This window comes from Desmodus rotundus, chromosome 4 (genome assembly GCF_022682495.2).
Source record: "Desmodus rotundus isolate HL8 chromosome 4, HLdesRot8A.1, whole genome shotgun sequence".
Classification (NCBI taxonomy): Eukaryota; Metazoa; Chordata; class Mammalia; order Chiroptera; family Phyllostomidae; genus Desmodus; species Desmodus rotundus.
The window spans coordinates 52,925,676-52,938,277 of record NC_071390.1 but is presented as its reverse complement, the minus strand read 5'-3'; the positions used below and the strand labels follow the sequence as shown (position 1 = coordinate 52,938,277).

General features: G+C 34.1%; 1 protein-coding gene across 2 annotated transcripts in view; it reads right to left on the bottom strand.

The window, feature by feature from the left end:
- The window catches only part of ADK (adenosine kinase), a 581,524-nt gene that overhangs the window by 276,559 nt on the left and 292,363 nt on the right, over positions 1-12,602 (bottom strand). The gene's annotated exons all lie outside the window — the stretch shown is intronic.

Below are 12,602 nucleotides of genomic sequence, written 5' to 3'. Positions count from 1 at the left end.
GAAATGGAGGCAAGCAAACTGCCAGATATAGAGTTCAAAACAATGCTTATAAGAATGCTCAAGGAACTTAGTAAGAATTTCAAGAACATATGAGAAATTTAACAGCATGAGAAAAGACACAGAAACCACAAAAAAGAACAAGTCAGAAATGAATCATACTCTAACTGAAATGAAGAATAATTTACAGGGAATCAAATGTAGAGTAAATGAAGCTTACAATCAAATTGGCAATGTGGAATACAAAGAAGCAAAAAACACCCAATCAGAACAACAAAAAGAAAAAAGAATTTTAAAAAATGAAGATAGTGTAAGAAGCCTCTATGCCAACTTCAAGTATTCCAATATTCATGTGAGGAGTTGAAGAGAGAGAACAAGAAATTGAAAACCTATGTGAAAAAATAATGACAGAAAATGTCCCCATCCTGGTGAAGTAAACAGACATACAAGTACGGGAAGCACAGAGTCCCAATCAGCATGAACCCAAAGAGGCCCACACTAAGACATATCATAATTAAAATGAGAAAGGTTAAAGACAAACAGAGAATCTTAAAAGCAGCAAGAGAAAAGCTGTTAAGTTACCTACAAGGGAGCTCCCATAAGACTGTCAGTTGATTTCTCAACAGAAACTTTGCAGGCTAGGAGAGTGGCAAGAAATATTCAAAGTGATGAAAAGCAAGGACCTACAACCAAGATTACTCTAACCAGTAAAGCTATCATTTGGAATCCAACGACAGATAAAGAGCTCCCAGACAAGAAAATGCTAAAGGAGTTCATCTCCACCAAGCCAATATTAAATGAAATGTTAGAGTCTTCTTGAAGAAGAAGAAATCTAAAATATAAACAATAAAATAGCAATAAATACATACCTATCGACAACTGAATCTTAAAAAACAAAATAAATGAACAAGTAGTACAGAAACAGACTCAGAGATACATTTTGATGGTGTCAGATGGGAGAGGCACTGGGGGGATGGGTGAAAAAGGTGAAGGGATTAAGAAGTGAAAATTTGTTGTTACAAAATCATCATGGGGATGTGAAGTACAGCATCTGGAACGTGGTCAGTGATGTTCTGGTAGCCACCTGTGGAGTCAGATGGGTGTGGGATTTATCAGGATGATCACTTGAAGAGCTGTATAGTCTCTAGTCTCTGGGGTGTACACCTGAAACCAATGTAATATTGTATGTCAACTGTAATTGAAAAAAATGACAAAAAAAAAGATTGAATCCAGGGGCCATGGGAAGTAACTGCTAAGGTCACAAAGTTTCTTTTGGTGGGGATGCAAATGTTCTAAAATTAGATTATGGTAATGGCTGCAGAACTCTGTAAATACTCTAACAATCACTGAACTGTATACTTTAAACAGGTAATCCTTTATGGTATGTAAATATATCAAGAAAGCTGTTATAAAAACATTAAATCCAATTTTATTTCTCTAGAAGGATAGAGACAACAGAACATATGGGTTAAACCATATTAAGCTGTAGAGATTCTATGTGTACAGCAAAATATGTTGGAAAAACAGATACACTTCTACAGATACTAAACTGTTTGTGTCCAGTTTATATACAATTTCAAAGAAATGACAACTAGCACATGAAAATGTACATTGCTGTCATAATATTTATAAATTATCCCTCTCTTAATCATGTTTATTAAAGAGATTTAGTAAACATTTCATTTTCCCAAGCAATTACTGGTTGGTCTGAAATATATAAATAAAGTAAATGAAGTGGAAACATTTCTGTAGATGGTTTGTTAATTCATTTTAGGCTCTATATAAGGGCCTACTATCTTAACAACTAAGTGCCATACATATGTTTATTTTCTTACCATTCTAAAGCAATTAGCACATAGTGTGGTTTCCAACTTCACACAAAATCCAAGACTTCATTATAATGCCACAAGTTTAAAACACGAAAACTTCCAATCTTTATCTTTAGATAAAGATTCTCAAAGCTTCTTTAACCAATGCTATCTTTCTCCTAACAAGTAAAAAGATTATGCAGATTAACTAAAAAGAACTTTAATATTCTACAGATTTCCTGCATCTTAGGTAGAGTTTTACTTTTGACAGGTTCCAAAAAAAAAACCTTAAGAAAAGTTACAGAAATATAGGAGTAATTTGCCCATTTTGAATATTTATCTATAAAAATTACAAAGTATTACTATAACTAAAAAATGATACTGTTAGAATTTAACCTGCCAAAAAAAGAATTCTGGACAAACTGGAAATGAATACAAATAGATTTTCTGTAATCATATTCCTATTTAAAAGTCTTTCTAGCAAGAATCAAAGACTATCCCTGTTAAGGATGAAGTAAGAACAATAATCATTTGTGTGACTTAATGAACATTAATAGCATATGGAAATTTGTTTAAAATTAAAAATTGAACCCTAATGAGAATATTAAAAAGCAACATAATCAATAGTCTCTTTTTTTTTATCTCTCTGTATAATGTCTGAGTTAAAGAAAGATGTCTTTACCACATTATTTTGAGCTTTGCATGAAGGAGTGTCAAATTGGCACATCAAATTCTAAACCCATGCACAACCAAGATGTGCATACACTAAGTGTCAGGAATTATACACAAACATGAAATGCTCCAGATAGGAAAAAATATATTTCTCCTCATTTTACTTTTTAAAACATTTATAAATATATAAGGTCACATGCAAGGACATTTTCATATAAAGCCTTAATGAGTAGTCCAGAACAGGATGGTCAAATACTTGAGAAAAAATACAATAGCAAAGTCAAATGGTGATCAATATAACAGGAATTCTAAACATAAGAGTTCAAAAATTGAATGTAGAACATGGATAAAATGAAAAGTCACAGGAAGTTCAATTACCCTATCTCCTTAACTAATAATTTCAGAATATCATAAAGATTAATAAAATCCAAAAAGTGCTTTGAACTCTATCTAAATGTTTCATAAAGAACTGACATGCTAAATCAACTCATTCACAAAATAGCTTACATTTTAAAAAATCTATCAGTTTCCTTACTCTGACAAAATATATTCATTCTAACAGTACAGATTTAAAGGGTAACATTGTAAGGTCATTTTCTATGGTCTAATATCATTTAAGGCAATGAGTTTAAGTAATTGTCAATATTTTATTAAAATTTCTTCTACTATAAAGAATTTTTTGGGGGTAGAGTTTGATGGGGTAGTAAATCTCGAATATACATATTAAAGTAATTGCTATCTTTTCTTTCTTATTATGTTATTCCAAATTTCTATTTAGGTTAGCATTAAAAGACAAATTCATTCATTGTTTTTTAAAATTAATTTATTTATTTTTATTCAGTTACAATTGTCTGCATTTTCTCCCCATCCCTCCACCCCACCCCAGCCAAACCCACCTCCCACCCCCACCTCCACCCTCCCCCTTGATTTTGTCCTTGTGTCCTTTATAGTAGCTCCTATAAACCCCCCTCCCCACTATCCCCTTCCCACTCCCCTGTGGCTATTGTTACAATGTTCTTAATTTCAATGTCTCTGGTTATATTTTGTTTGCTTTTTTCTTTTGTTGATTATGTTCCAGTTAAAGGTGAGATCATATGGTATTTGTCCCTCACCATCTGGCTTATTTCACTTAGCATAATGCTCTCCAGTTCCATCCATGCTGTTGCAAAGGGTATAAGCTCCTTCTTTCTCTCTGCTGCATAGAATTCTATTGTGTAAATGTACCATGATTTTTTGATCCGCTCATTTACTGATGGGCACTTAGGTTGCTTCCAGTACTTGGCTATTGTAAATTGTGCTGCTATGAACATTGGGATGAATAGGTTCTTTTGGATTGGTGTTTCAGGGTTCTTAGTGTATAATCCCAGCAGCAGAATTGCTGGGTCAAAGGGCAGTTCCATTTTTAGTTTTCTGAGGAAATTCCATACTGTTTTCCACAGTGGCCTCACCAGTCTGCATTCCCATCAACAGTGCACTAGGGTTCCCTTTTCTCCGCATCCTCTCCAACATTTGTTAGTTGATTTGTTCATGTTGGCCATTCTGACTGGTGTGAGATGGTACCTCATTGTGGTTTTAATTTGCATCTCTCTGATGGCTAGTGATGCTGAGCATCTTTTCATATGTCTCTGGGCCCCCTGTATGTCCTCCTTGGAGAAGTGTCTGTTCAAGTCCTTTGTCCATTTTTTAATTGGGTTGTTTGTCTTCCTGGAGCGGAGTGGTGTGAGTTCTTTATGTATTTTGGAGATCAGGCCCTTGTCTGAGGTATCATTGGCAAATATGTTTTCCTGTACTGTTGGTTCTCTTTGTATTTTAAAGCTGTTTTCTTTAGCCCTGCAGAAGCTTTTTATTTTGATGAGGTCCCATTTGTTCATTCTTTCCCTTATGTCTCTTGCTTTAGGGGATGTGTCTGTGAGGATGTTACTGCATGGAATGTCTGAGATCTTCCTGCCAATGTTTTCCTCTAGGATTTTTATGGTGTTACGACTTATATTTAAGTCTTTTATTCACCTTGAATTTATTTTTGTGTATGATGTAAGTTGGTGATCGAGTTTCATTTTTTTGCATGTAGCTGTCCAGATCTCCCAACACCGTTTGTTGAAGAGGCTATTTTTTGCTCCATTTTATGCTCCTGCCTCCTTTGTCAAATATTACTTGACTATAAAGACTTGGGTTTATTTCTGGGCTCTCTGTTCTGTTCCATTGGTCTATGTGCCTGTTTTGATGCCAGTACCAGGATGTTTTGATTACAGTGGACTTCTAATACAGTTTGATATCAGGTATTGTGATCCCTCCTGCTCTGTTCTTTTTTCTCAAAATTGCTGCAGCTACTCAGGGTCGTTTATGGTTCCATATAAATTTCTGAAATGTTTGTTATATATCTGTGAAATATGTCACAGGTACTATAATAGGGATTGCACTGAATCTATAAATCGCTTTGGGTAGTATGGCCATTTTGATGATGTTAATTCTTCCAATCCATGAGCATGGTACATGCTTCCATTTGTTTGTGTCTTCCTTAATTTCTTTCTTCAGTGTTGTGTAGTTTTCTGAGTACAGGTCTTTTACCTCCTTGGTTAGGTTCATTCCTAGGTACTTTATTTTTCTTGTTGCTATATCAAATGGGATTTTTTTCCTGATTTCTGTTTCTGATGTTTCATTGTTGGTATACAGGAATGCCTTTGATTTCTGAGTATTGACTTTGTATCCAGCTGTTTTGCCAAATTCATTTTTTAGGTCAAGTAGTTTTTTGGTGGAGCCTATAGGATTTTCCATGTACACTATCATGTCATCTGCAAACAATGACAGTTTTGTTTCCTCCTTTCCAATTTGGATGCCTTTTATTTCTTTTTCTTGTCTGATTGCTGTGACTAGGACTTCCAGTACTATGTTGAATAGGAGTGGTGAGAGAGGGCATCCTTGTCTTCTTCCTGATCTTAGTGGGAAAGCTCTAAGTTTTTGTCCATTGAGTATGATGTTGGCTGTAGGTCTCTCATATATGGCCTTTATGATGTTGAGGAATGCTCCCTCTATTCCCACTTTGTTGAGGGTTTTTATCATAAATGGGTGCTGTACCTTATCAAATGCTTTTTCCGCATCTATTGTTATGATCAAGTGGTTTTTGTCTTTGCTTTTGTTTATGTGGTGTATTATGTTTATTGATTTGTGAATATTGTACCATCCTTGCATCCCTGGGATGAATCCCACTTGATCATGGTGTATGATCTTTTTAATGTATTGCTGGATGCGGTTTGCCAATATTTTCTTGAGGATTTTAGCATCTATGTTCATCAGTGATATTGGCCTGAAGTTTTCTTAAATTCATTCACTTGCATTTGAATCTTCTTAAAAACTTTTCACAACAGAGGTAAGATTTTCAGATGACACATACTAACTTTTGAGCATAATCAAAACCATCTCTCATAATTTTTTGTTATTTCTTTTTTTACTGTTGTTCAACTATAGTTGTCCCCATTTCCCCCCATTACTCTCCCCTGCCCTATCCACCCCTCACTTCACACATTCAATCCTTCCCACACCATAATGAAGTTTTATATAAGCATATCTTTCTGTAAATATTATAAAAAGGTAAATAAACCTGTAAAAAATAGCAACTATATATTTCATAATGTTAATCCTAATTTGTTATTCAATGTTTTACTTTCTAACAGTAAAATTTCAAATATATGATTTCTTAGACTTGATTTCTTATGGTTTATCTTAACACCTCATTTACATACTTTAGTTATTGCTTCCAGATTACTGACAAAGGTATTACATGTAACTGAGTCTAAATAACAGTTCTAATATGCATTATTACTCATAACGTCGAAAAGCATTTTAGCAGAAAACCCAATCACAGCAAATAGTTATTACTGATTAATACTTGTCCTTTATATACAAATACTCCTTTTTTCCCCAAGTATTAACTCTATTCCTTTCCTCTAAGGTTGTACATTTCTCCAAACCATAGTTTCCCCACCTGCCTATAATCATACCTTCCTTTAACCCAAAATCAAACATTAGTAATACTTGAAAACCCTACCCTCACAAAAACCCTATTCCCCCAAATGGTAAGTTTCTAGGCTGAGAAGAGATAAAATCAGTCAAGATGGAGTTATAAAAATAAATACAGACAGGGAAACAGAAGATCTGTAATAAGCCATGGAAACTGGAAAAATCATAGAAAGAAGGAAACAGGCATCGGTGCCAAAGGAAAATTCAAACTCCAAGTCCAGTATTCTCAGACAATTATTGGCAATTCACTATTCTTTCATTATAGTAATTTATAGTAATTTATTAATTTTTAATAAATTAAATCAATTAATTTCATTTATTTTTTACTTCTTACTGAATTTACTGGGGTGACACTGGTTAATAAAACTATAAAGTTTCAGGTGCACAGTAATTCATTTCAGTGAATAAGAAGTAGCACACACACAGCTGACTTAGTTTATGCAAAATAAGTCACAAGGCACTGAAAACACTTGTTCAACCTGTATCTTGTATTAATCTCCAAAGTTTAAAATTCTCCCTATAATAAGCCTGAACTTGCAAGCTGATTTGTGCTTTCCAGTGTATTTGAAAGTTGGAAGGGCACTTTTTCTCATGAAAAAAAGTTATTAGAAATAGTACAAAACATTATAAAAGGTTGATTGAAAATATTAGAAAAATTACTGCAATATTAGTAATTACACATAGATGAACAGCTAGACAGTATTAGCTGAAAGCTCTTAAAATTACTTTTAAATGACAAAATGGGACTAGAGAATTTTATTGAATCCACAATAACATCTTGGGGAGCTTTTGAGGTTGAGTCAACACAAGACTAATTTAAGACTAATTTCTCACCACAGTTTGGGCTTTCTGCTGTTACCTGATTACTCTCTGTAACACATTTATTAGTTATGATTTTGGTCATTCAGACATTCAAATCGTGTATGAGAGAAAAATAAAGTTTGGGGATACGGAAAGAAAGAATAACTAGGTTAACTGACAACTGAATGTGCAGTTAAAAAAAAATAACTTGTTCCAGGAAAAATCAGTATAGAACAGTGGACACAGAAATAAATCATGGTAAGTTATTAACAGGTTCAAATTCAAAGAAAAAGTCAGGTAATTAATTTTGCAGAGAAAGGGAGTCACCTAAAAAGGGAAAAACAAAGTCAACCTGGGGGTTTCCACTTCCAACCAAGTTGGAATAAATAAGGAATGGATTTGCACTTCCCTATAAAAAACAGCTATAAAATTGGAAGGCAGCTATGCTCACCACTATACCACCAACGCCACAACAGCTATAAAATTGGACAAAATATATGAAACAACAATATTCAGTGGACAATAACTAAAGAAGGGACCCAATAAGGTGATCCCTACAATTACTCAAACTTACTCCCCAGAGGAGGTGCAGGCTGCAGCGCAAGCACAGATAATCTTTACAGAGTCCAGGAGTCCCATATGCAGGGAGGCCAAGGTGCCTAGCACATGCAAGGGCAGAATACGGAACAGGAGAGAGCTACAAAGTGAGAACTCGGGAGATCTACAGGGGTTTCCCATGGAGTCTGGAGTACATGTGTATGAGGAAACAACCCAATGCCAAGGTAAGAGCCAGATAAGAACACTTTTGTGATAGAATTAGGGGACAAGGACATAAAAAAGTTTTTATAACTATATTCCATAATTCAGAAATAGCAGATGGCAAGATGAGATGTAAAGTAGACATGGCAGGAGTGAAAAAGGTCCAAATCAAAATTCCAGAGATAAAACTATGTCTGGAATAAAAAAATACACTAGATGGGATTAATGGTAGATACAACCGAAATGTTAAGTAATTATACAAAAAGAAGGATAGAGAGAAAAAAGAAAAAATGAAAAGAGCATCACTGAGTTATGGGATAGCTTCAATAAGCCTAGTATTAAATGGAGTCCTCTAAGGTGGATAGGTGTGGACAGAGAACATTTATTTACAGAAAACTTTCCCAACTGAACAAACCCCAATAGCAAGAAACAAAAAGAAATCTCTACCAAGGTACATCATCACAAAATTTCTTAAAACCAATAAGTAAGAGAAAAATCTTAAAAGCTGACAGAGTAAAAAATGATCTATTAGATAAGGAGGAACAATGATAAAAATAACAATAGACTTCTTTTTAAAAATTAATGCAAGGCCGAAGACAGGAGAGAACAGGAACTGGATTTATCCTCCAGCCTGAAACTACAAAAACAGACTCGATGAATGAAACAGTGATTCTCAAAAGAGTAAACATCAAGAACTAAAAATAGGCATCTTTGATAGATGGAAAACAATCTAGGTGAGCCAAAAAGTAGAATCAGCTTACTGCTTTGAGAGAGTTCCCAGGCTAAAGCACAAGAAGCAGGTACTGGAGTGGATCCCAGTGAGTAGCGGAGATAGAGCTGACTGGGAAGACCACAGTGGTGAGAGTACAGAGGTCATCATCACCAAGCCCTTATTATATGAAATGCTAAAGGGACTTATCTAAGGAAAAGAAGATGATCAAAACTATGATCAGTAAAATGACAACAAACTCACAACTATCAACAACTGAACCTAAAAAACAAACGAACAAAAGTAAACTAAGCAAACAACTAGAACAGGAACATAACCACAGAAATAGAGATCACATGGAGGGTTATCAGTGGGGAGGGGATAGGGGAAGAATGGGGGGAAAGGTACAGGGAATAAGAAGCATAAATGGTAGGTACAAAATAGACAGGGGGAGGTTAAAAACAGTATAGGAAACGGACAACCCAAAGAACTTTTATGAATGACCCATGGACATGAACTAAAGTGGGGGAATGCTGGTGGAGTGGGGGTGCAGGGCAGCAGGGGATAAATGGGAGAAAGAAAATGAGACAATTGTAATAACATAATCAATAAAATATTTTGAAAAGAAAGAAAATGTGGGGGGGAAATGAAGGATGGGAGGATTGAAAGAGAAGTAAATGAAATACAAAATAAGTAGAAAAAAATGAATAAAGAGAATTAAATCAACCTTGACTTAGATTTCCCATAAAAAGTTCTAGAAGACAATAAAGCAATGTCTACAGAGTACTTTGTTTCAAACAATATTACACCAAACATGTTGTCATTAATGGACAAAAGCAACAAAAAGTAAATAAAAACTCCTGGGGGAAGGTGGAGGTGGGCAAAGGAGGAAAATAGGGATAGCTGCAATAGTGTCAACAATAAAAATAAAGTTAAAAAAAATCAAGACCGGAGCTCTGAGGCCTTCCTTGGGGTAAAGATGATGAAAAAATGCAGCCAATCATAATAAACAATAAAGGAATGGGGAAAATGGGGTGAAGTACTTGGAAACCATTTAATCATTTAAGTGTAGAATTAAGACTGTCGGAATTATGGTTATAGAATATAATACAAATGTTTAAAATCTGAAAATGTAAAAATAAAATAAAAACATAACTACCCAAAATCAAGAGGCAAGTTGAAACATGGAGTACTTATTTTCTCATTTTTCATAGCACATTAATATTGCATTAAAAAGGAAATAAATAGTTAGGAAAATCTAGTGTCTCTAATTTCCCAATCTTGTTCATAAACCTTGTAAGAAATATTTCTTGTAAAAATCGAAACAGGATATATGCCAATCTGTTGCTAATGTAAAGAGTACCTGAGATTTGTATTTTCAAAAATGTAATCAGCTATCACATAACCAGTGATACCAAATCACCTACTAACAAGGAATTTAGTTTAAACATGGACAAACTGAGTTTACATGCTATAAATGGGACACCTGCTATAAAAGTGGTAAAAAAAATTTTTTTAAAAAGGCCAACACTTTATTTAAACCAAAGGAGAATATTGAAATATGCATATTCAATTTTAGTTTATCAGGCAATTTTTGATGTGAACTCTACACTGCAGCTTCACTGGATTATGTGACAAAGAAAATGATCAAGGTTTTGAATTTTCTTGATGCTCATGACCATTACTAATTTACAGAATCATGAGAAGAAAAACTGCTGAGTATGTAGATGATGTGGTTTATTTTACGTAATGCAGACGGATGTCTTAATTTTGGAAACTTATTGAATAGACATACTGAGGTGCTTCCTTAGATCAAGAACTTTGTATAATTAAAGAGCTCCCAGAATTTCAACTTGTTAAAACATCAGGAGTTTATGATGATGATTTGAGAAGATCGCTGACCCTATAGACTCTGAAAGTACGGAGCAGTCCACTTGATTTGATTAAGTACTGATATACTCACTCAATCTAAAATTTTAGTTTGCTCCCTCAACCCTTCTCACCCAGAAAAAAAAGAAGGTGGCTCGTGGACACAGACAACAAAACAGTATGGTGATTGCCCAAGGGAAGGGCAATTGGGGGAGATAATAATGTGTGAAGGGTGGATAAATGGTGATGGAAGGAGACTTGACTTGGGGTGGCAAACACGAAATCTATATATAATTTTACTAACCAATGTCATCCATATAAATTCAATAAAAATGAAAAAAGTAAATTTAAAAATAACATTTTGTTTTGAGTATATGCTTAAAAAAAAAAGGCTAGACTGGATGATCTATGTTCAAAGGGAATTAAAGATTTAAAAGAACTACAGAATGGCCCTGACTGGTGTGGCTCAGTGGGTTGGACACTGTCCTGCAAACTGAAAGGTTATGGATTCAATGCTGGTCAGGGCACACGCCTGGACTACAGACCAGGTCCTCAGCTGGGGGCGTGTAAGAGGCAACTGATTGAAGTTTCTCCCAATGTGTTCATACACATTGATGGTTCTCTCCTTCTCTTTCTCCCTCCCCCTCTCTCTAAAATAAATAAATAAATAAATAAATAAATAATCTTTAAAAATGCAGAATGTCTTCATAGAAATAACATTACATTTGAGAAGATATATCACAAATTTTAATAAGCAAAAATTATGCTCTTAGTTGTTAGCAAAATGAACATTTGCTGAACATCCACCAATAATAAAAGCATCCCAAGTATCCAATATGAGCCTATTATTTTCAGAACTATTTTAAAATAGCCAAACTCTGAGCAAATCATAGATTTACCTAGAAATCTAAAAGTGCATTCTTTTGATGAAACTGCTGAATTAGAAGCTATGAGCTAACAGCTATTTTCAGAGATATCAGCTGGAATCCATTTAGATATTTGTTTCTAGCTGAATATACTACTCAAGTTTCAAAAATAGTTCAGTTTTCTTTATTAACTTGATCAAAAGAATCCCTTCATACTTTATACAAAATGGCACTTAAAAAATCCCATTCACCCAAACTTGGCTAGATGGGTTGCATTTGCATAACTGTTAAAACTATGAGTTGTTTCCAAGTTAGTTCATAACTCAGGATCCAATTACTATACACTGAAGTACAATTATAACTGTCAGTTAAAAATAATTTGCCATCACAATATATTGTCATATATCATAGTCAGTATAAACAATATAACAAATAATGCCAAAATTTAAACCATGTGCTCCTTGAAATCAGACTTTCAACTGTAAGGTAGTTTACTTCAAAATAGTATACAAATCTCCCTAAAAAGCTACACTACAAAAATATGCTACCAAGAAATTAATCAACAAAAGAACATTCTGCAAAATAAAATAGATGATGAAGAGAGAAAATTTTTTAGCTTTTGAAATGTTTTCTCACAAACTGGCAGAACTGTAACATGTCTGTCCTCTATATAATCCTCTCAATGTAAGCATTTATTTAACAGTCATAAAGGGTAGGGTTCGCTATAGAGAGGAATTGATAACAACCTCGTAAAGCCTACCGCAGTGCACGTAAACATGCAGTAGCAGACATTAACACCAGACTGAAAGAAATAATTGTATTTTCAATAAACACATTCCTACTAGATAATCAATTTTTTATACATCTTACCAGCTGTTTCACAGATCAGGTAGTGAGTGGCAGAGCTGTTATATCAAAATCATATATTATATGCTTATGAGGTGCTTTTAACTTTTCATAGATATCTACTAATTTAAGATCAGCCACATTTAACTCATATTAAATAAAAACAAGATATTCATGGGGTAATTAATTCAGGAGGATTTTCAGACCAGTCTTATCTTAGAAATAAATTCTTACCAATTATTTTTTATGTCAGAAGACTGA